The 23,052-nt window shown below is 42.0% G+C and overlaps 1 pseudogene; it reads right to left on the bottom strand.

The window, feature by feature from the left end:
- Positions 1-23,052, bottom strand: part of LOC105707582 (putative GTP-binding protein 6) — an 84,652-nt pseudogene that overhangs the window by 53,986 nt on the left and 7,614 nt on the right.

Raw genomic sequence — 23,052 nt, 5'->3', positions numbered from 1 at the left:
CCTGGCACAGTAACGAATCATACCAGGGCATGATGATTCCAGTGCAGTAGAACATAGCATCATCTTTTCCCCCACTCCTGAGTTCACAATTGTCTGCTCCATTGAGGAGACAAGAACAGAAAATGTTCACCACTGCATCATCTCTGAGGATGGGAATATACAACTAACCTTCACATTCAGCTGTGGTAGAGGATGAAGGGACTTATTTATGAAAAGTGCAGTGGTGATGAAATTTGTTTTTAGAACGTTAATCTTTGTGTTGTGCGTTACACATGTTTTCTGGGGGAAAGCACACACACTCTCAAAGACATCCACAATCACTCCATGGAGACTCTCTTCCTTATACCTCCTGACCCTGATGCACATCATCCTATTCTATCTAAATGATGCTGCTGCTTCCAGAAACTAGAGGAGATCATCTCAAGTTCTTTAATGGACTCTCCATCTTTTTTACACCAAACTGCTCAAACCTCATTTCCAGCAGGAAGTTCCAACCAGATTTGTTTTCCAGCAAATGTAGACTAGAAAGTACCACCTTTGTCAACACTAAGATTTTTCTTAGCAAAGGGGTGATCCCAGAATACATACCATCATCCAACAAAGTTGAGTGCCCCTGCATTTAGGAAAAAAGAAAAAACAAAACTCTATGAGGGTCAGGCATGCTGTGTCTTGTGTGCACAGGTTTTGTCTTCACTTGGGGAGATTACAAAACCAGGTGGGAAATACTGGTAGAGGCAATAGCCCCAATGCCTAGATGTCTGTGGAAAGGCACAATGTTTTTCCATGATGCTATGATGTTTCCACTTTATTTTCATACAAATTCACTTTTTCAAAAAAAAGTATTTTTCCTGAAAAAATATGCTTCCTGCCACAGTTTGTAAAGAGCTGTCAACTTATGGATGCCATCTTGAATCAGTACTTAGTTGGAAAAAAACTCACTTTGCATTATCCCACCAAGAAAGGGTCATCTATAATGTGCAGTATAATATTTCCATATTCTAATTAAAATGAACAAGAAAATACCCATTTCAAAGAAAGAAGACTTTACCTTGTAAACGGCTATAACTTGCTGTGATGAATTTATCCCAGGAAGGTTATGTGCTGGAACAAATTCTGTATCTGGAAAACAGAGTAACAATCAACACATTGGTTCCACTGAAGGAACCACTCTGGTGGCCTTGGGTGCTGTGAAGAGGGTGCTGGCCTGTGTGGAGAAGCTGGGTTAACAGCACAGGCTGAACTGCTGCTGGCCCATCCTGCTTGATGATAAAGGCAAGCAAATGGGATCATGAGAAGAGCCATGGACAATGAGGACTTAGTCCTCTAGCTAACACAAGCTTCTCAATGTGAGATAGCCCATCTCAAGCAGGGTGCACCACACAGGGCAGGCCATGCTTCCCTGCAGCATTTCAGGGCTCCTCCTTCCTAAACTGACCTGAGCTAACTTGTCCTCCCTTTGTGATCCCCTTGAGGTCATTTCCTCCTCAGGATCCACATGTGCTACTTCTGTGTCCCTCTTAGATCATTTCGTACTAGATAAAAAGCAACCTTTCTTCAAAGAGGAGACTTAATTCCAGCCAAAATATTCTATGTATTCACTAAACTTTTGTTTTAAAGATGACTAGATCAAGACTTGAAAATACTCAATTATCCTACCATGCTCTTGCTGGTTCTGACTCCAGCACTGGGACAGCACATCATGGGGGGCAGTAGGTGGGGGTTCTGACCCTCTCCAACCCAGCTGTGCAGAAGATTCCAGCAGAGATGAGTATCAGGATAACACCCAAGTTTTTCCTTCAATTCTTTTATGAGATGGAGTCTTGCTCTGTCACCTGGACTGGAGTGCAGTGTCACGATCTCGGCTCCCTGCAACCTCTGCCTCCCTGCAACTTCCGCCTCCCTGAGTTGTTGGGACTACAGGAACATGCCACCACACATGGCTACTTTTTGTATTTTTCGAGACTGGATTTTACCATATTGGCCAGGCTGGTCTTGAACTCCTGAGCTCGTGATCCACCTGCCTCAGCCTCCCAAAGCGCTAGGATTACAGGCGTGAGTCACTGCGCCTAGACTTTCCTTCAGTTATTTGGTGCTGTGTCTTGGGTGTGTGTGCTGAACTGCAGCATATGTAAGGCTTGTAGTGATCATCTCATTAAATATAATATAGTAAGTCTGACTATTTTCTGCTTTTGACCAGGAGCTGAGAAAATAATCCAGCACTGCAGCCAAAATCCTGACCTCTCAATGTCTGTTTCCCACTTCTGACCACACCAAAGTGCACTGTAAAATGTACCTATTCCTACACTGAGTTATGTGATGTTTGGGACAATCCTGTGAGAGAGACAGTGTTTGGGATTTCTAAAGGCTATCAAACTTCCATATGCACACCTAGGTGCTAAAACTCTCTCACATAATGACAAATTTTACCAGAACTGTGTGATTACTTCAGAGTAGTAGCCCGTGGCATCAACGTTCCACCCACTGCTGAGTTCACCTCTGCCTCTTCCACAGAAGAGATAAAGAGCTTGGCAATCTCATCTCTGCACTATCTCCATCTGATTACTGGAGATATTAAACTTACCTCCAGCTACAGATGTGGTGGAGGATAAACGGACTGACTTACATAAGGTGTGCAGTGGTGATGAAATTTTTATTTACAACATTCACCTTTGTGTTGAGCTGTGCACATGGAAACATGCTTTCTGGAGAAATGTACACACACTCCCAAAGACATTCACAATCACTATACACAGACTCTTACCTTATAACCCCCACCTTGCGGTATCCCATTCTATTTCATAAAAATGACACTACAGCTAACAGGAAATATGGAGGAGAGTCACCACTCTTCAGTACACTCTTAATTTCTGCCCAAACCTTGTTTTCCAAAAGGAAGGTCCAATGAAAGTGCCTCTCCAGAAAAAGCAGGCAAGAAAGTGTCACCTTTCTCAACATTAAGATTTTTCCTAAGCAAAATGGTGATCCCAGAATACATACTGCTCCACTGGGAAAGTGATGATGACTCTTCCTGCATTAAGAGAAAGAAAAACACTGAGGGTAAGATTATGCTGTGTCCTGTGTACACAGGTCTTTTTCCTAACTGTTCCTAACGGGTGCTATTAGAAAACCAGATGGAAAATTGTGGTGGAGGCTAACGGCCCCAAACACAAAGCCTAGAAAACACTTGTAGAAAGGCACCAGCTTTTTGGGCAGGATTTTAAAGTTTATTTTGGTTGTAAATTCATAATTTTCAAGAAAGATTTTCTCCTGAGGAAAATGCTTGCTGACGGTTTATATGAATTCTCATTTTACATTTTCCTACCTAGAAATTCACTAAGTCATCTATAATGTACTTGGTAAGATTCTCATATCTTTATTCAAGTACAATAAAAAGAAACATAGGAAAATAAAATTCCCCTTTCAGACAAAGGAAGAACTTACTGTGATAAGTGAGAGGGATCCCTGAAAGGGATCCATATGGGAACATGCTGCTGCAGGGTACTCTTGTTGATCTAGGAGACATAGGGCAAGTGTCACCACATGGATTCTACTGAAGAAGTCCCTTGGGTTGTATTGGGTGGTGTGGACATGAGGCTGGCTTATGAAGAAGGTGAGTTACAGCAGATGGAGCTATAGACCCATCCTCCTCATCTCACTCTGTTGCTCAGGCTGGAATGCAGTAGCATGATCTAGGCTCACTGCAATCTCCATCTACCAGGATCAAGTGATTCTCCTGCCACAGTCTCCTAACTAGCTGGGATTACTGACACCCACCACCACATGCAGTTAATTTTCATATTTTCAGTAGAGACAGTGTTTCACCATGATAGCCAGGCTGGTCTCAAACACCTGACCTCAAGTAATTAACCCACCTCGGCCTAACAAAGTGCTAGGATTACAGGCACGAGCCACCACACCCAGCCTGTTCTCTGCTTTTAAACAGGAGCTGAGGAATAACCCAATCACAGCAGCAAAAGCTTGTAACCTTTCCATGTGTGTTTCACATTTCTAACCACAGGGAAGTCCACTATAAAATTTACCTATTCTAATCCTGGGTTATGTGACCATTAAGACCATCCCATAATGATAGAGAGTGCTTAGAATTTCTATAGGCTATTGTACTTCCACATGCACACCTAGGTTCTCAAAGTCACTGCTAGGGTGATGAGTTATACAAGGGCTGTGTGATGAATGCAGTATAGTAGCCCATAGCATCAACCTTCCACCCATTCCTGATTTTGCACCTCCCTCCTCTATTGAGAAGGCCATGAGTTTGGGAAATTTATCTTTATACAAACTGTATCTGAGGAGTGGAAATATTAAACTTACCTTAAGCTACAGCTGTGGTAGAGAATGAACAGCTGATGTATGTAAAGTGTGCATACATCAACTATTTAAAAAATTAATACTTGTGTTGTACTTTGAACATGCATAAAAATTCCCAAGGACATTCACAATCACTGCACATAGACACTCTCCTCCATACCTCCAAAACCTGATGCCCCCAAGACCCAGCCACAGTCTAGGAAGACTCCAAGCTTGAGAGGCAGTGCCTTCCTCAAACAAAACCCAGAGCTAAAGCCCCTTGTGGTCATAGCTCCCATCCCCACACCCCAGTGTGCTGCTTGGTATAACTTTGCAGCCCCTTCTTTGCCTTTCATGTAAGCAACACATCTTCATGAAAACACTACAGAAAGATGGTACAATTCCTTACCAAACTCTTAGTGATTTTTATATAAAACTGCCTAAAACCTCTTTTCTGTTAGGAAGATTCAACCAGAGAAATTCTCTAACAAAAGCAGGGTAAAAAGTGTAATTGTTCTGAAAAACTGAGGTATTTCCTCAGCAAAAAAGTAATCCCTGGGAGCAAAGGCAAGAAGGAAAAGATCATTAGTACAAATACCTAATGCATACGAGGCTTAAAACCTCAATGATGGGTTGATAGGTGCAACAAACAACCATGACACATTTATGCTTATGTAATAAACCAGCTCTTTCCACACACATATCTCAGAACTTAAAATAAAATTAAAACACACATGCACACAGAAGGTAGGATACAGTGGCTAATGACTGTAATCCCAGCACATTGATACAACACTTACCAGTTTGCTGCAGTCCTGCTGCTTCCTGTAATGACAGAAAATAAATTGCTATGAGCATCTGACCATGCTGTGCCCTGACTTTCCTGCACTTGGTGACATTGAAAAACAAGATGGAAAACAGTGTTCAATGAAACAAACCCAAAAGAAGAACAGAGCAAACCAACTCATGCTAAAGACAAGGTTTTCTTGGACGATCTTTCTTTCCAACCATTTGGCTTGGCCACTAAGTGATTTTAGTCCAAAAAGGAAAACAGATCTGCTAAGGCAAAAAACTTGTGACCACACAGTGCGTGGTTGATGCTGTCATTTTCTCCCACTGTCTTGAATCGAGTCTCAGTAAAGAAGGGACTCTCGCCCAAAGCTCCCCCAACCAATGAAATTCTGTAAGTCATCTACAATTGATATGGTAAAATTCTCATATCTTATATAAGACTCTCTGATCCTAATTCAAGAAGATAAAGTCAAGAAAGCAACTGTTTCACTCAGACACATCCTGTGGCCTGACATTGACATCTCACTGTACCTCGTCCTCTGCAGCATCCGTGGAAGGGTCTTCCTGCTGAAGAACAGGCCCTAGAAGGATGCAAAGTGACCATTAGCAAATTGGTGGTGTTGCTCATTAACAATTCAGGGCCATGCCATGATGTGGGTGAAGGAGGAGAGTGGCAGGAAAAGGACAGAAGCAGGAAAGAAAAGGAATCAGGGCCTTTGGGTTTGTAGTTCCAGGCCACCACAATGTGAAATAGTCCATCTCAAACATGGCACACCACCCAAGACAGGCTATGTTTCCCTGCAGCTTCTCAGGGCTCCTCCTTTCTAATCTGACCTGAGCCATCTTGCCCTCCCTTCTTAGTCCCTTGCAAGGTCATTTCCTCCCACAATTCACAAGTGGTGCTGCTCTGGCCATCACCCCATGTACAAGATTTTGTACTTGATAAGGAACAACCTTGCTTCAGAGACAATATTGCTAATGTATGTATTTATTTATTTATTTATTTATTTTCCCTTTCTAACAATTTTTATTTTAAAGGATAACAGTGCTATAGTATTTTTAACCCTTAATAAAAAGTTAAACCAAAATACAAAAATATTCAGTGATCCTATCATTTGAAGATAACACCTACTTAGCATGTGGTATTTGTCTTTTGACTCTTTGCTTTCATCTCCTCATGTGTGTCACATGGGGCCCATTGCTGATCACACTCACACTGGCTCCAGGACTGGGACAGCCCTTCTTGAGTGGCACAAGGTGGGATGTTGATCCTCTCTAACCCAGCTGTGCAGAAGAATCTAGCTACACAAGGACCGCCTGTCAGGTGACTGCAAAAAAATATTTTTGTGCCACCACAGGGAGATCAAACCAGGCAACTACTCTCAAGTGTGTGGCCTAACTCTCAGGTTCATCCCTGCTGATCATGTCCTCTCTGGGTTAAGTCGAACATTTCAGGAACTCACTCCTGTTCACTGTCTCTCACTAATTTCTGATGGTGCCCCTGCCATCAACACACAGAAACATGGAGAAGACAAGAAACAAAGTAGCTCCTCTTAACAGGCTCTTTGGAAAATGGCCACCATTCAGTCCAGCCATGAAGTCGGGGCTCAACTTGGCCTTCAGATGAGGTTTGAACACTCCGGCCATGCCCAGATGATGGTGTAGAACTCAATCTCCAAATGTTGCACCTTGGTTTCCCACTCCCTACCTTCATTGCTTTGCTGCCATCACTCCTTCCTTCTATTTCTGTAAATCACGTTTCTTGGCAGGCCCAGGCCAAGTACATAGCCTGCTCTGATAGAGCCCACTGGGCAGCTGTCTATGAATTCTTAGAGCTCCAATATTGCTAACTCTCATCTCAACCTTTAATGACTCACAGCAGAGAGCCCACTGGGTACCAAAAATCAACAACAACAACAACGAAACAAAATAACAAAAGCAAAGGATATTCGAGAGATTAAAGAGGAATAGGGGAATTGGGTTATGAGGAGATGGCTTCTGAGGTTAACGAGAAACATTTTACAATTGCAAAAGCCTCAGTGTTCAAAATGTGGGATAGGTACTGACTCCAAGGTTCCACCAAATGCATACTCCAAGAAAAAACTCAAGCTATACTTGGCTCAGTTGATATTCATATTTAACCAAAACCTACTGCTTTCACTTGTTTTTTGCAAGGGCTTCAGGGGCTATCAAGAACCTTTGTCAAGGCTGGGTTCAACAGGGACCTCAAGGAGCCTCTGAAGTTCCACAGCCCTGTTTCTTTTCCGAAACCTGCAATGCATGACCACCCTCCATCCTGCTATGAAGGAAAGGGCTCATCTGGCCTCTCAGACCCTGTGCATACCAGGTGGTTCCATTTTCACATTGCTGTGTTTTGGAGCTGAGCACACAGCAACCAGGACTAGTCAGAGGGAGAAAAGACCAGAACTCCATATATCTCTGGCACTATCTATTCTGGGCCACATTAGCCAATGAGCAGTATGAGGCCTCAATGAAGAAAGGTGGGGTGATTTCACCCTAACCCTGCTTGCAGGCTCCTCTCTTCTCAGTTTCCCACCATAACTGGCCATAGCATGAGGCTCTACCAGGGTCTAAATGCACAGAAAGGAGCCACGGTCCACTCTCCCTGATCAAGATGGGCCATGGACAATCAATTCTGAGGGCTTTGGTGGAAAAGACTTGTGAAGAACAGAAATGGCTAGAGTGAGCCACTCCAGTGACAGGAGGAAACAGGAAAGCGTCTAAATGGATGATGTTTATTTGAAAACCAAGCATAGCAGGGAACTGTGAATGAAAAAAATAAAATGAGCAGAGATCTTCACACAGTTCCGTTCTTTTGGTACACCTTGAGAATTGGCCTGGGCATGGATGGAACATTTTCTGGATTAATTAAAGTGTCTTTTGCATGCAATCAACAGCATACATCATAAGCTCCCAAGTTGACTTTCTCCTATAGTAAGAATGCAGTGCTGATAAAATCCCTGTGGAGAACGTGAATACCAGAAAATCTGGAGATCTGTATGTACGGAAACCAAAACAGACACCCCAAGACACAGTGCCCACGGCACTGCGTGAATTCACAAAAGATCTGGGCCGGTCCCATGCACAGGATCCCACCCCACCTTCAGAGAACGCAGTTGCACCCAGGGACTGCAGAATGTGACCGTTGTTCCTTATCTAGTAAAATCATTTCTCCCATGGCTGCCTACGTCCTCTTTCACAACAGGAAGCTCAACTCAGGCTGCCTGTCTATAGGAAGGCCAGTGACACAGTGCCACATTCCTCATCTTCTGGATTACTCATCAGTATGACAGGGGTTCCCCAACACTTACCAGCTTGCTGCAGTCCCACAGCCTCCTGTAATGACAGAAAATAAATTGTTATGGGCATCAGACCACGCTGTGTCCCGACTTTCCTGCACTCAAAGAAACCCAAAAGAAGAACAGAGCACACCGACTCATGCTAAAGACAAGGTTTCTTGGATGTTTCTTTCCAACCATGTTGCTTGGACATTAAATGATTTTTGTCCCAAAAAGAAAACAGACCTGCTAAGGCAAAAAGCTTGCCACCACACAGGGTGTGGTTGATGCTGTCATTTTCTCCCACTGTCTTAAATTGAGTCTCAGTCAAGAAGGGACTCTCGCTCAAAACTCTCCCAACCAAGGGAATTCATAAGTCATCTACAATTTATATGGCAAAATTCTCATATCTAATAGAAGATTCTCTGATCCCAATTCAAGAAGATAAAGTCAAGAAAGTGATTGTTTCACTCAGACACATCCTGTGGCCTGACATTGACATCCCATTGTACCTTGTCCTCTGCAGCATCCGTGGAAGGGTCTTCCTGCTGAAGAGCAGGCCCTACAAGGATGCAAAGTGACCATCAGCAACTTGGTGGCATTGCTTGTTGACAATTCAGGGACATGTCATGATGTGGGTGAAGGAGGAGGGTGGCAGGAAAAGGACAGGAGCAGGAAAGAAAGGCAATCAGGGCCTTTGGGTTTGTAGTTCCAGGCCACCACAATGTGAAATAGTCCATCTCAAACATGGCACACCACCCAGGGCAGGCTATGTTTCCCTGCAGCTTCTCAGGACTCCTCCTTTCTAATCTGACCTGAGCCATCTTGCCCTCCCTTCTTCATCCCTTGCAAAGTCATTTCCTCTCCCAATTCACAAGTGGTGCTGCTCTGGCCATCACCCCATGTACAAGATTTTGTACTTGATAAGGAACAACCTTACTACAGAGACAATATTACATTCTGGCCAACATATGCTATGGTATTTATTTATTTATTTACTTAACTTATTTCTATTTCCTTTCTAACAATTTTTATTTTATAAGATAATAGTGCTATTGTATTTATTAATCCTAAGTAAAAAGTTAAACCAAAATATGAAAATGCTCAATGATCCTATCATTTGAAGAATATCCCTAATCAGCATGTGGTATTTGTCTTTCCACTCTTTATTTTCATCACCTCATGCGTGTTACATGGGGTCTGTTGCTGATCATACTCACACAGGCTCCAGGACTGGGACAGCCCTTTGTGAGTGGCAGAAGGCGGGACATGGATCTTCTCTAAACCAGCTGTGCAGAAGAATCTAGCTACACAAGGACCACCTGTCAGGTGACTGCCAGAAGCTATTCTTTGTGCCACCACAGGGATATCAAGCCGGGAAACTACCCTCAAGTGTCTGGCCTAACCCTCAAGTTCATCCCTATCGATCATGTCGTCTCTGGTCCAAGCTGATCATTTCAGGAACACACTCCTGTTCACTATCTCACTAATTGTTGATGGAGACCCTGCCATCAACACACAGAAACATGGAGAAGACAAGCAACAAAGCTGCTTCTCTGTCCAGGCTTTTAGAATGATGGCCGATATTCAGGCCAGCCATGAAGTCGGAGCTCATCTCCACCTTCAGATGAGGCTTGAACATTCCGGCCATGCCCAGGTGATGGTGTAGAACTTACTCTCCTGATGTTGCACCTTGGTTTCCCCTCCACCTTCATGGCTTTGCTGCCTCACTCCTTCCTTCTATTCCTCTAAATCATGTTTCCTGGCAGGCTCAGGCCAAGGCCATAGCCTGCTCTCTCTCTTTCTCACAGAGAAACCTGGGCAACTGTCTATGAATTCTTAGAGCCTCAATGTTGCTAACTCTGATCTCAACCTTTAATCACTCACAGCAGAAAGCCCACTGGGTGCCAAACAACATTATCAACAACAACAACAAGACAATGTAACAAAAGCAAAGAACAGTCTAGGGATTAAAGATGAATAGGGGAATTGGGTAATGAGGAGATGGCTTCTGAGGTTGGTGAGAAACATTTTAAAATCACAAATGCCTCAGTGTTTTAAAATGTGGGATAAATACTGACACCTACACAGCTATCAAATCCGATTTATATAGAATAAGTTTCCACCAAATGCATATTCCAAGAAAGAAACTCAAGCTATACTTTGGCTCAGCTGATATTCACATTTAACCAAAACCCACTGCTTTCCCTTGTTGTTTGCAAGGGCCTTCAGAGGAAAGCAAGAACATTTCTCAAGAGTGGGTTCAACGGGGACCTCATGGAGCCTCTGCAGTTCCACAGCCATGCTTCTTTTTCTAAACCTGCAAGGCATGACCACCCTCCAACCTGCTAGGAAGGCAAGTGCTCACCCTGCCTCTCAGACCCTGTGCAAACCACGTGGCTGTCTTTTCTCTTTGCTGTGTTCCTGAGCCGAGCACACAGCAACCAGGACTCAGCTGAGGGAGAAAAGGCTGGAACTCCACATATCCCTGGCACTCTCTATTCTTGGCCACATTAGCCAATGGGCAGAATAAGGCCTCAATGAAGAAAGCTGGGGTGATTTCACCCTAACCCTGCTTGCAGGCTCCTCTCTTCTATTTCCCACCAGAACTGGCCATAGCATGAGGCTCTACCAGGGTCTAAATGCACAGAAAGGAGCCCCAGCCCACTCTCCCTGCTCAAGATGGGCCGTGGATGATCAATTCTTAGGGCTTTGGTGGAAAAGGCTTGTGAAGAATGGAAATGGCTAGAGTAAGCCACTCCAGCAACAGGAGGAAACAGGAAAGCCTGTAAATGGGTGAGGTTTATTTGAAAACGACATACAGCAGGGAATTGTGAATGAAGAAAATAAAATGAGCAGAGATCCTGACACAGTTCTGTTCTTTTGGTATGCCTTTGGAACTGGCCTTGTCATTGACAGAACTTTCAGGTTAATTAAAGTGTCCTTTGCATGCAATCAACCACACACATCGTAAGCTTACAAGTTGATTTTTTCCTGTACCTATAGTAAGACTGCAACAGTGATGAGAATCCATGTGGAGAATGTGAACACTAGTAAATCTGGGGATGTGTATGTACAGAAACCAACACACACACTCCAAGACACAGTGACCATGGCACCACATGAATTCACAAAGATGTGGGCCATCCCCATGGACAAGATCCCACCCCACCTTCGGAGAACACAGTTGCTCCCAGGGACTGCAGAATGTGGCCATTGTTTCTTATCTGGAAAAATCATTTCTCCCATCACTGTCTAAGTCCTCATTTACAACAGGAAGCTCAACTAACGCTGCCTGTCTACAGGAAAGCCAGTGAGACAGTGCCACATTCCTCATCTTCTGGATTACTCATCAGTATGACATTGGTTCCCTAATACTTACCAGCTTGCTGCAGTCCTGCAGCTTCCTGTAATGACAGAAAATAAATTGCTGTGAGCATCAGACCATGCTGTGTCCTGACTTTCCTGCACTTGGTGACATTAAAAAACAAGACGGAAACCAGTGTTCAACCAATGAAACCCAAAAGAAGAACAGTGCACACCGACTCATGCTAAGGACAAGGTTTTCTTGGCTGATGTTTCCTTCCAACCACGTTGCTTGGCCATTAAGTGATTTTTGTCACAAAAGAAAACAGACCTGGTAAGGCAAAAACTTGTGACCTTACAGTGTGTAGTTGATGCTATCATTTTCTCCCACTGTTAAATCGAGTCTCGGTCAAGAAGAGACTCTCGTTCAAAACTCCTCCAACCAAGAAAATTCTGTAAGTCATGTACAATTTATATGGTAAAATTCTCATATCTTATATAAGATTCTCTGATTCTAATTCAAGAAGATAAAGTCAAGAAAGCAACTGTTTCATTCAGACACATCCTGCGGCCTGTCATTCATATCCCATTGTACCTCATCCTCTGCAGCATCCACGGAAGGTCTTCCTGCTGAAGAGCAGGCCCTAGAAGGATGCAAAGTGACCATCAGCACCTTGGTGGTGTTACTTCTTAACTATTCAGTGGCCTGCCATAGTGTTGGTGAAGGAGGGAAAGGACAGGAGCAGAAACAAAGGGAATCAAGGCCTTTGGGTTTGTAGCTCCAGGCCACCACAATATTAAATAGCCCCTCTCAAACACAGAACACCACACATGGCAGGCTCTGCTTCCCTGCAGCTTCTCAGGGCTCTTCCTTTCTAATCTGACCTAAACTATTTTGCCCTCCCTTCTTCATCCCTTACAGGGTCATTTTCTCCTAGAATCCACAAATGGTGCTGCTCCAGCTATTGCCCCATCTGAAAGATTTTGTACTCAATAAGGGACTACCTTGTTTCAGAAAGAGTATCAAATTCTAGCCAACATTTGCTATTGTATTTATTAACCCTTTGTTTTAAAAGTTAAGCCAAAAATTGGTAAGTCAATTAGCCTATCATTTAAAGATAACACCTGCTTAGCTTGTGATATTTGTGTTTTCACCCTTTATTTTCATCACCACTTGTGCATGATATGGGGTCCATTGCTGCTGATGCTCACACTGGTTCCAGGACTGGGACAGCCCTTCATGAGTGGCAACAGGTGGGGCGCTGATTCTCTCTAACCCAGCTGTGCAGTAGAATCCAGCAGAGGAGGTTGGCACCAGGTTAACAGCCAATTTGCTCCTTGAGATCTTGTTGGTGTTGTGTCTTGGGTATGTGCACTACTGAATTAGAGCATTTCTAGTGTTCATGATGACAATGTCACTAAATACAATAGGATATGTCCCTATATGTTCTCCTTTTCTCACCAGGAACTAAGAAATAGCCCATCACTTAAGACCAATGACCTGGCAGCTGTCTCTGTGTGTTTCCTACTAATGACCACACCAAAGACCACTGTACAGTGAACCTACTCACACTCTGGGTCACCTGACCATTGAGACCATTCTACTGCGATTCAGTGCTTGAGATCTTTATAGGCCAACATACTTCCATAAACACGCATAGATGCTAAGATCTTCTGACAAGTTACACCAGGGCCATGTGATAACTTCAGACTAGCAGCCCAGAGCATCAATCTCCCTCCTATTCCCAAGTTTATCTTTGCCATTTCCATTTAGGTGAGCAGAAGTTTATAAAAAATCATCTCTACATCCTCTTCATATGAGGACTGGGGATATTAAACTCACCTTCAGCTACAGCTATGGTGGAGAATGAATGGATTGATTTATGGAAAAATATAGCGGTGATTAAGTTTTGTTTTTAGAATATTAATCTTTGTGTTGTGCTTTGCACATGAGAACGTTTTCTTGGGTAAAGCACACAAACTCACAGAGACAGTCACAATCACTCCGCATTGACTCTGTCCTCCATACTTCCCAACACTGATGCACACCAACCACCCTCTTCCATCTAAATGCACTGTTCCTTCCAGGCACTAGAGTAGATGGTCCTATTTCTTGACTGGATTCTTCCCTTTTTAAGACAAAACTGCTTGAACCTCATTTCTGGCAGGAAATTCAAACCAGAGTGACTCTCCAGAAAAAGAAGGCAAGAAGTGTCACCTTTCTCAACACTAGACTTTTTCCTTAGCATCAGGGTGATCCCAGAATAGGTACTGCTTGTCTTTGTGGCTGTATCCACCTGCATTTAGAGAATAAATAAAAACAGTATAAGGATCAGACCGTGCTGTGTCCTGTATGCATGGGGCTTTTCTTTCTTTTCTTTTCTTGTGATGGAGTCTCGCTCTATCATCCAGGCTGGAGTGCAGTGTCATAAACTCGGCTCACTGCAACCTCCGCCTCCTGGGCTCAAGTGAACCTGCTGTGCCTCAGCCTCCCCAGTAGCTGAGATAAGAGCTGCTGGTCACCATTCCTGGCTAATTTTTCTATTTTTAGTAGAGATTGGGTTTCACCATATAGGTCTTTTCTTTACTTGTTGATATTGCAAAAGCATATGGGAGAGAGTGGTTGAGGCAATGGCTCCGAAATAAAGCCTACAACATGATACTGGAAAGGCACAATATTTTTATGCAAGACTTTCAAGACTGTTTTGGTTGTACAGTTACAATTATTTAGGAAGAAAGATTTCCCCTAAAAAAAATGCTTGCTGCAATACAGTTCCTAACTGAAGGTGTTATCTAAGAATGTCATCTGAGATCATTTCTTACCTGGTAATGAACCCTCACATTTTCCCACCAAAAAATTCTGTAAGTCATCTATAATGTACATGGTAAGATTTTCATATGTCAAAAAATAAAATTTTAAAAAAGCAAGAGCAACAAAATTTCCATCTTAGGCAAAGGAAAAAGAACTTACCATGTGAATGCCTGGGACAGCCTCAGATGAAGGCTCCTGCACCAGGTCCTCATTATGATCTAGGAAACACAGAGTAACTGTCAGCATGTCTGTTCCACTGAAGGAATCCCTTAAGCAACATGGGGTGTTGGGGACACGGGGCTGGTGTGTGTGAAGAAGGTAGGTTAAAAACAGAAACTTGGTTGTCACTGGGAGACCTTCCTTGGTGATGAGGGAAGGCAAGTGAGACCATCAGGAAAGCCACAGATCAAGGCCTGGTTCTCCGGCTAAGACCCCCTAACCACTGTGAAATAGGCAGTGTTCACACAGGGTGACACACAAATGCACTGGTGATTCCATGACAGTGTCCCATCATCCCCCTGTGCATTTTGAGGCCTGGTAAATGTCCTTTTTTTTTGTTCTCAAAACATTATATCATTCATCTTTCCTGGATCTACATATGCTCCTCCTGCACTTATCATCCATTTTATTGGCTTTAAAATCATTACTGTGGCCAAAATACATAATATTTATTATTTTGATAATCAAGTGCATACTTCAGTGGCATTAGTGCCATTCACAATTCTGTGCAGTAAACTAAAAATAATCCATATCCAGATGTCTTACTTTCCACCTTAGGAAACTAGAGAAAAAAGTGTAGTGTAATGTAAACCAGGCAACCCCCCTCCCCCAAAACACAGCAGTATTTGCAGAAATCAATGTAATAGAATTAACAAAAAGAGAACACAAAACGAAAAGCTGCTTCTTAGAAAAGATCAATACAATTGGTAAACCTCCAGCCAGGCTAATCACAAAGAAAAGATGGAAGACACAATGTACAAATAATATAACTAAAATAAGAATTATCCCTGATGATCCCATGAACATTAAGAAAATAAAAACAGAATAAGTTGAACAAATCTATGCCTGCAATTTTTTTTAGTGCAGGAGTGAAACTTTATTAAAAACCTTTAGAGAAGGATTGACAGGAAGAGCAGTACCCTTGGAAGAGAACCAAGTAGGCAACTTGCGAGTTTCAAGTGTCTATGCCCACAGATTTTCTAGCTTAGATGAAATAGACAAATGCCTTCAAAGGGAACAACTACCATAATTACCCAAAGGAGAGACAGATAGTCTTGGTAGGCTTCTATCTATTATAGAATTAAATCACTAAGTAATAACTTTAAGAAAACATGCCCATACGATTTTACGGTTGGATTTCACCTAACTCTTACAATGGAAAATACATTCTTACCAGCAAGTGATCAAAATTCTACATATTTACTCAGCTGAATTTAAAAATTATGTTCATCATAAAATGTGCCCAAGAATGTGGGCAGCTTTATTCATAATTGTCCAGATTGGAAGGAGCAGCTGAGATTGTCTTCAGGAGGTGAATGAACCAACTGACACTGTTTGACAAACCCAGTAAGATATTATTCACTGACAAAAAATTTTAAGCTGTTAAGTTTCAAAAAGATATACAAGATCTTACATGTATATTGCTAAGTAAAGTAAGTTAGTCATGAGGAGGTACATACTCTATGATTCCACCTCTATAAAATTCTGGAAAAGGAAACCTGTGCAGGCTGTAAAATCATCCATGGTTTTCAGGAATCATCAGGAGAAAGACAGGAATTAATAGGTGCAGCACAGGTTATGCTTAGGATGTGAAATTATTCTTCCAGAGTAACAAAGGACATTGTGAGTTTGTCAGAACCCCTAGACCAGACAACACAGAATGAACCTTGATGCTAACCCTAGACGATTAGTAATAAGAATGTAACACTATTGGCACATTGTCACAAGTGTTATCACACTCACATAAGATGTCATCACAAAAAGGAACCTGAGGAAGGTGAGTATATGGAAATTTTCTGTACCACTTCCTCCATTTTTAGGTTAATTCAAAACAGTTTGAAGTGATGTCCATTACTTTACAAACCTGGCAACATTATCTCAGAAAAACATTCTTTTTACTTAATTTTTAACAATCAGCAAAATGTCTACAAGTTGAACTCAGATGTTCTTTATTATTAAAAGTAAACCCAAATCAGGAATAAAAAAAATACACTTTTACTCCTGAAGTTGTAGCACTAGTGATTGACTTAATACATTTAAATTTGCACACATAAAATAAAGAATATAGTGTAGCAATTTTATAATTGTCTGAAATGAGAGACACTGAAGAATCTAGAAATCGTATCATGAATGAACTGAACGACTGAATTTCCATTATACCTTCCATTGATGCAACTCTAGGGCATATACAGCTGGGACACCAGTGACGGAAAAGCCCCTTCTTACACTTGCAGTGACAGACAGTGGATTCTTCACTGATCCCTGGATCCACTCTCCCATCGTGGATGGAACATGCTGGGAAATGAATTAAAATAAAGATAGCTGTTGATACCTTGCTGCAGAAGATCACATAAATGAGCATTTATTTATTCACAGCTTAAATGTTTGATCCCATTGTTCATCTTCTGCAGAGCAAAGCCCCCTGAATCTGAGCTGGGCTTCAGAAAGAACTTGCACTGTGGATCTCACTTATAACTGCAAGCAAATACCTGTATTGAGATGACACATTACAGAAAGGTAGTATATTGGAGTGACCAATAGCATAGGGTCTGGTACACAAGATCTGAGCTCAAGGCCTTTTGAGAAGTTGCTCAAACCTGAGGAAGTTCTATAGACCCCTCTGTGCCTCCATTCCCTGGTCTGAATGGGGAAATGTTGATAATGGCCTATGTTATATTAAAAACGTAAGAACAGTGAAGTGGACATAAAGCCTTAAGAAGGTGGGTGCTTCCTAAGTGCCATAAAGTGCTCAACTATTTTATGTCTGGAAGAATAAGCCAAGCCCTTGGTAGTGGTCAATACAGAGAAGGCACTTGGGGGACTCCAGGACAGTGGAGGGCAAAATTCTCTTCATTCTTGACATGGGTCCATGTTTTAGAAATTGTGAAAAATTTATGTTCTTTCCTGTGATGCCCACATCAGCCCAGAGAGATGGGCAGAGCAGGAGCTGCCACCCAGAGTTGACAGTTCAAGAAAGTGAAATAAAGAGATTTGAAGTGACTTGCCTTGAGTCACGACACTGATGAATGATAGATCTTGGACAAGTATTTGGTTGGTTTTCTGGGGACAGAGATCACTGAACACCTGAGGCCTCTAAATCATAACCTGGACTCTGAACCTGGAGCATTTACCACTCCCTTTCTGAATCCTCCAGCACCAAGGGCTCTTCAGGAAGGTTGATGTCCTGGAAGAGGTGGCTGAGTCCAGAGAAGAGCTCAACCCATTAAACAAAACTCCTGTTTCTTGGTTTTAACTCCTAGGCTAAAATATGGCACTTTCCTGCAAACAAAACCTTTTTGGGGAACAAATTCAAATGTCTGTTCATCTTACCCAGAGCCCAGAACCGTCAGCTGTCTGGCAGTGAGCACCCCTCCATCATCAATTGACCACACAAAGGGACTGAGTTCTACTTGGCTCTCAAGCCAGTTCAGAACTTAGGATATTCCAAACTAACTACCACCTGATGGCTATGCCAAGAATAAACTTCCCTTCAACTGAATGACCCTGAATAAGCAATTAATGGGAATTAACTGAAAATGTGGCACCCAAGTTGGTGTTTCAGTGGTTTCTTCAGTATCTAGTTTATGGAAGTCAAAAAAAAAAAGTCAGGCACAGTAGCTCAGGCCTGTAATCCTAGCACTTTGGGAGGCCAAGGTTGGTAGATCACAAGGTCAGGAGTTCAAGACCAGCCTAGCCAATACAGTGAAACCCCGTTTCTACTCAAAATACAAAAGATTTTCCAGGAGTGGTGGTGGGTGCCTGTAATCCAAGCACTTTGGGAGGCTGAGACAGGTGGATCATGAGGTCAAAGTCAAGACCAGCCTGGCCAAGATGGTGAAACCACATCTCTACCAAAAATACAAAAAAAGGCCAGGCATGGTGGCTCATGCCTGTAATCCCAGCACTTTGGGAGGCCAAGCTGGGCAGATCACGAGGTCAGGAGATCAAGGCCATCCTGGTCAACATGGTGAAACCCCATCTCTATTAAAAATGCAAAAATTAGTGGGGCTTGGTGGCAGGAGCCTGTAGTCACAGCTACTCAGGAGGCTGAGGCAGGAGAATAGCTTGTACCTAGGAGGCAGAGGTTGCAGTGAGCCAAGACTGGGCCACTGCACTCCAGCCTGGCAACAAAACGAGACTCCATCTCAAAAACAAAATAAAACAAAAAACAAAACAACAACAACAAAATATTAGCCGGGCATGGTGGCACACACCTGCAATCCCAGCCACTCGGGAAGCTAAGGTGGATAACTGCTTAAACCAGGGAGGAGGAGGGTGCAGTGAGCCAAGATCACACCACTGCACTCCAGCCTGGGCAATAGAGTGAGACTCCATCTCAAACACACACACACACACACACACACACACACACACACCCCTAATACTCCCAAATACTGGTAGAAGCCAAACTTTTCCTTTTGTGATCTAGGAAACACAGACTGTCCATATGTTGGTTCCACCAAAAAAAATCCCTTAGGCAACCTTGGGTGTTGGGGACAGGGGGCTGGTGTCTGTGAAGGAGACAGGTTAATAACAGAAACTTAGCATCCATGGCTGTCAGGAGTCCTCAGAAGACAGGCATTAATAGGTGCAGCACAGGTCATGTTTAGGACATAAAACTATTCTGTCAGGGAGATAAATGACATCATAAGATTGTCAAAAACCCACAGACAGGACAACACAGAGTGAAAGTAGATGCTAACTCTACAGTTCCATTAGTAAGAATGTATCACTATTGGTTCAGCTGTAACATTGTAATAAGTGTTATCACATTCACTTAAGATGTGATCACAAAAGAAAACTGAGGAAGGTGAGTATATGGAAATTTTCTATACTACTTCCCTCATTTTTAGATTAATTCAAAACAGTTTGAACTGATATCCATTAATTAAAATACTGGCAACACTGTCTCAGGAAAAGATCCTTTTTACTTAATGTTTAACAATCAGCAAAATGTCTACAAGTTGCACTGAGATGTTCTTTACTATTAAAAGGAAATCCAATTCTGGAATGGAAATGCACTTTTATTCCTGTAGCCGTAGTACTGGCAATTGTCTTTTCTTTTCTTTCTGTTTTTTTTTTAAACTGAGTCTTGCTCTGTTGCCCAGGCTGGAGTGCAGTGGCATAATCTAGGCTCACTGGAACTTGGGAAGAGGCTTCCCGGGTTCAAGCAATTCTTCTGCCTAAGCATTCTGAGTAGCTGGGAATACAGGCATATACAACCACACCCAGCTAGATTTTTTTTTTGTATTTTTAGTAGATATGAGGTTTCACCTTATTGGCCAGGCTGGTCTCAAACTCCTGACCTCATGACCCACCATCCTCAGCCTCCCAAAGTGCTAGGATTATAAGCATGAGCCACTGGGCCCAGCCTAGTGATTGTCTTAATACATTTAAATTTGCACACATGACATAAAGAATATAGCATAGCAATTTTATAATTTTCTGAAACATGAGACACTGAAGAATCTAGAAATAGTATCACGAATGAATTGAATGAATTTCCACAATACCTTCCATTGATGCAACTCCAGGGCATAAACAGATGGGAGGCCAGTGATGAAGGATTCCCTTCTTAGGGCTGTGGCAGCCTGGATTATCCAGTGAACCCAGGATCTACTCCCTGTTCCCCAATGCAACATGCTAAGAAAAGAATTAAAATGAAGACAGTTGTTGATATCTTGCTGCAGAAGATCAGAGAAGTTGCACATATAACTGTACAGGCATTACCTGTATTGAGATGAGACATTACAGAAAGGTAGTATACTGGAGTGACCAAGAGCATAGGGTCTGGTACATAAGATCTCAAGGCCTTTTGAGAAGCTGCTCAAACCTGAGGAAGTTCTATAGACCCCTCTGTGCCTCCACTCCCTGGTCTGAATGGAGAAATGTTGATAATTGCCTATGTTATGTTAAAAGAGTAAAAATAGTGACGTGGACATAAAGCCTTAAGAAGGTGGGTGCTTCCTAACTGCCATAAAGTGCTCAATTGTTTTATGTCTGGAAGAATAAGGCAAGCCCTTGGTAGTGGTAAATACAGAAAAGGCACTTGGGGGACTGCCACCCAGAGCTGATGGTTCAAGGAAGTGAAATAAAGAGATATGAAGTGACCTGTGTAGAGTCATGACACTGATGAAGGATAGATCTGGGACAAGTATTTGGTTGGTTTTCTCAGGACAGAGATCCCTTAAAAACTAAGGCCTCTAAATCATGGCCTGGACCCTGAACCTGGAGCTCTTTCCACTCCCTTTCTCAATCCTTCTGGACCAAGGACTATTCAGGAAGGTTGATGTCCTAGAAGAGGTGGTTGAGTCCAGAGAAGAGCTCAAATCATTAAACAAAACTCCTGTCTCTAGGTTTTAACTATGGGGCTAAAATATGGCACTTTCCTGCAAACAAAGCCTTTCTGAGGAACAAATTTAAATGTCTGTTCATCCTACCCAGAGCCCAGAATTGTCAGCTGTCTGGCAGTGAGCACCCCTCCATAACCAACTGACCACCCCAAGGTACCAAGTTCTGCTTGACTCTCAAGCTAGTTCAGATCTCAGGACATTCCAAACCAATTGCCACCTGATGGCTGTGCCAAGAATCAACTTCCTTTCAACTGACTAACCCTGCACAAGCAGTTAATGGGAATTAACTGAAAATGTGGCCACCCAAGTTGGTGTTTCAGTGGTTTAGTGAATTAAATATTTAATTCCCAATGTCTCACTGGCTATTGTTCTGCACAACCATCTGAGCAGCCTGGACTAAGGACTGCCTGAGAGTAGGAAGTGTCTCAAGAAAATATATTGAAATAATGTAGAAGTCACACATGATGAAAAGAGTACTTGAACTTATTTAGACATAGTGTTCAGCCATGAGTTGACATTAGAGGAATGTAAACAGAAAATGTAGTAACTTCAACAGAAGGATACATGGCTCTTACTATCAGCATGAGATGTTTCCTGTTCATAGGAAACAATTCACCGATATCAAAAAGCCTGTGGGGGGTGGGGCGGAAGTTAAAGCTGCTGCTGAAACTTTGAAGGAGACAGTTATCATCCTAGCCAAGTAAAAAGATCGAGGTTTTCAAGGCGAAAAGAAACAGAAGGCAATGATGTATGACCTGTAAAGCATCTGTAAAGAGAGGTGGTACAAGTTGAAATTCTGAGGCATAAATCTGAGAAGTTCTAAAAAGAAACAGATTTGAGAATGAAAAACTATTACCTCTTGTAATCTCATTGAGAACAAATTATTGTCTTAAGAGTAGTTTTTTTAACCAAAATTTTAGTTTTGCATTAGTGTATTTTTAATATTATAGCTAATTTTAATAAGACCTTATGAACCAATTTATCTAATGCCAGGCAGTTTTCACTGCAAGGTAAAATTCTCATAAATCTTACATGACTTCTAATAATGTTTCCTATTTCTTAACTTTTTATGTCCTTTTAGTTGGATTTATCTTTTAATAAAAGTTTAAATTAAAAGAATTCCTCAAAACTTCTATATTAGGCAAAAGTGTTTCCCATCATGAAATTTATTTTTATTTTCTAAAAATCTCCTATTTTAAACTGCTTTAATATTTGTTTTCAGATTTTGACATCTGTATTCAGAAGACTTTGGTGTTTCATGAATGTCTCATACTGTATTTGGTATCAAGATTCTGATGAAGACAGTGTTGTTGTGTGTCTTCTCTACTCTATGGAAGCATGTGTACAAAACAAAATTGGCATGGGAAACAGTACTTATTCCTAGAGAAAAATATATATAAAACATCTTGATAGAATGAAAAATATAAACTGAGTAATAAAACTCTAAAACATATTTATAAACCTGAGGACAAATAGGAATTGGGGAAGTTTTAAAAAATCAGAATGACATTTAACATACAGGAAAACTGGCCCATCTGAATAAATTACAATCAGGAGATAGAAATGAACATACATACCTCTGAGACAACAGTTAGAAACATTCCCCATCTTGCGAGCCAGAGAAAATTTCCAAGCTGCTTTTACCTGCCAAACTTTGGTTGCCAGAATAGCACCTGAAATCAAAGGCAAGACCTACTAATCAGATCACCTCAGCAACAGGTCACCATAGAATTTCTGCAAGCATACATGTCACAATATGGGGCCCAGCTGCTTGATCTAGACCAGACCATTTTCACATGGACAGGGGGGTCACTTAGACTGCATGTTTCATTTCAAAACTGAATCCCAGACCCACAATATTATTCTGTGTGTATGAAATAAACATTAAAGGAAAAAAATGATCTGCCTCCCAATATATATTTGATGGTGAAGATTTCAGGGTGAAGAAAGGAAAATCTTATACACT

The sequence above is a fragment of the Aotus nancymaae genome, unplaced genomic scaffold (genome assembly GCF_030222135.1).
Source record: "Aotus nancymaae isolate 86718 unplaced genomic scaffold, 86718_ANA_hifiasm-v0.15.2.pri h1tg000115l, whole genome shotgun sequence".
Taxonomy (NCBI): Eukaryota; Metazoa; Chordata; class Mammalia; order Primates; family Aotidae; genus Aotus; species Aotus nancymaae.
Note: the sequence above shows the minus strand (reverse complement) of the source record. Positions and strands in the feature narration are given on the sequence as shown.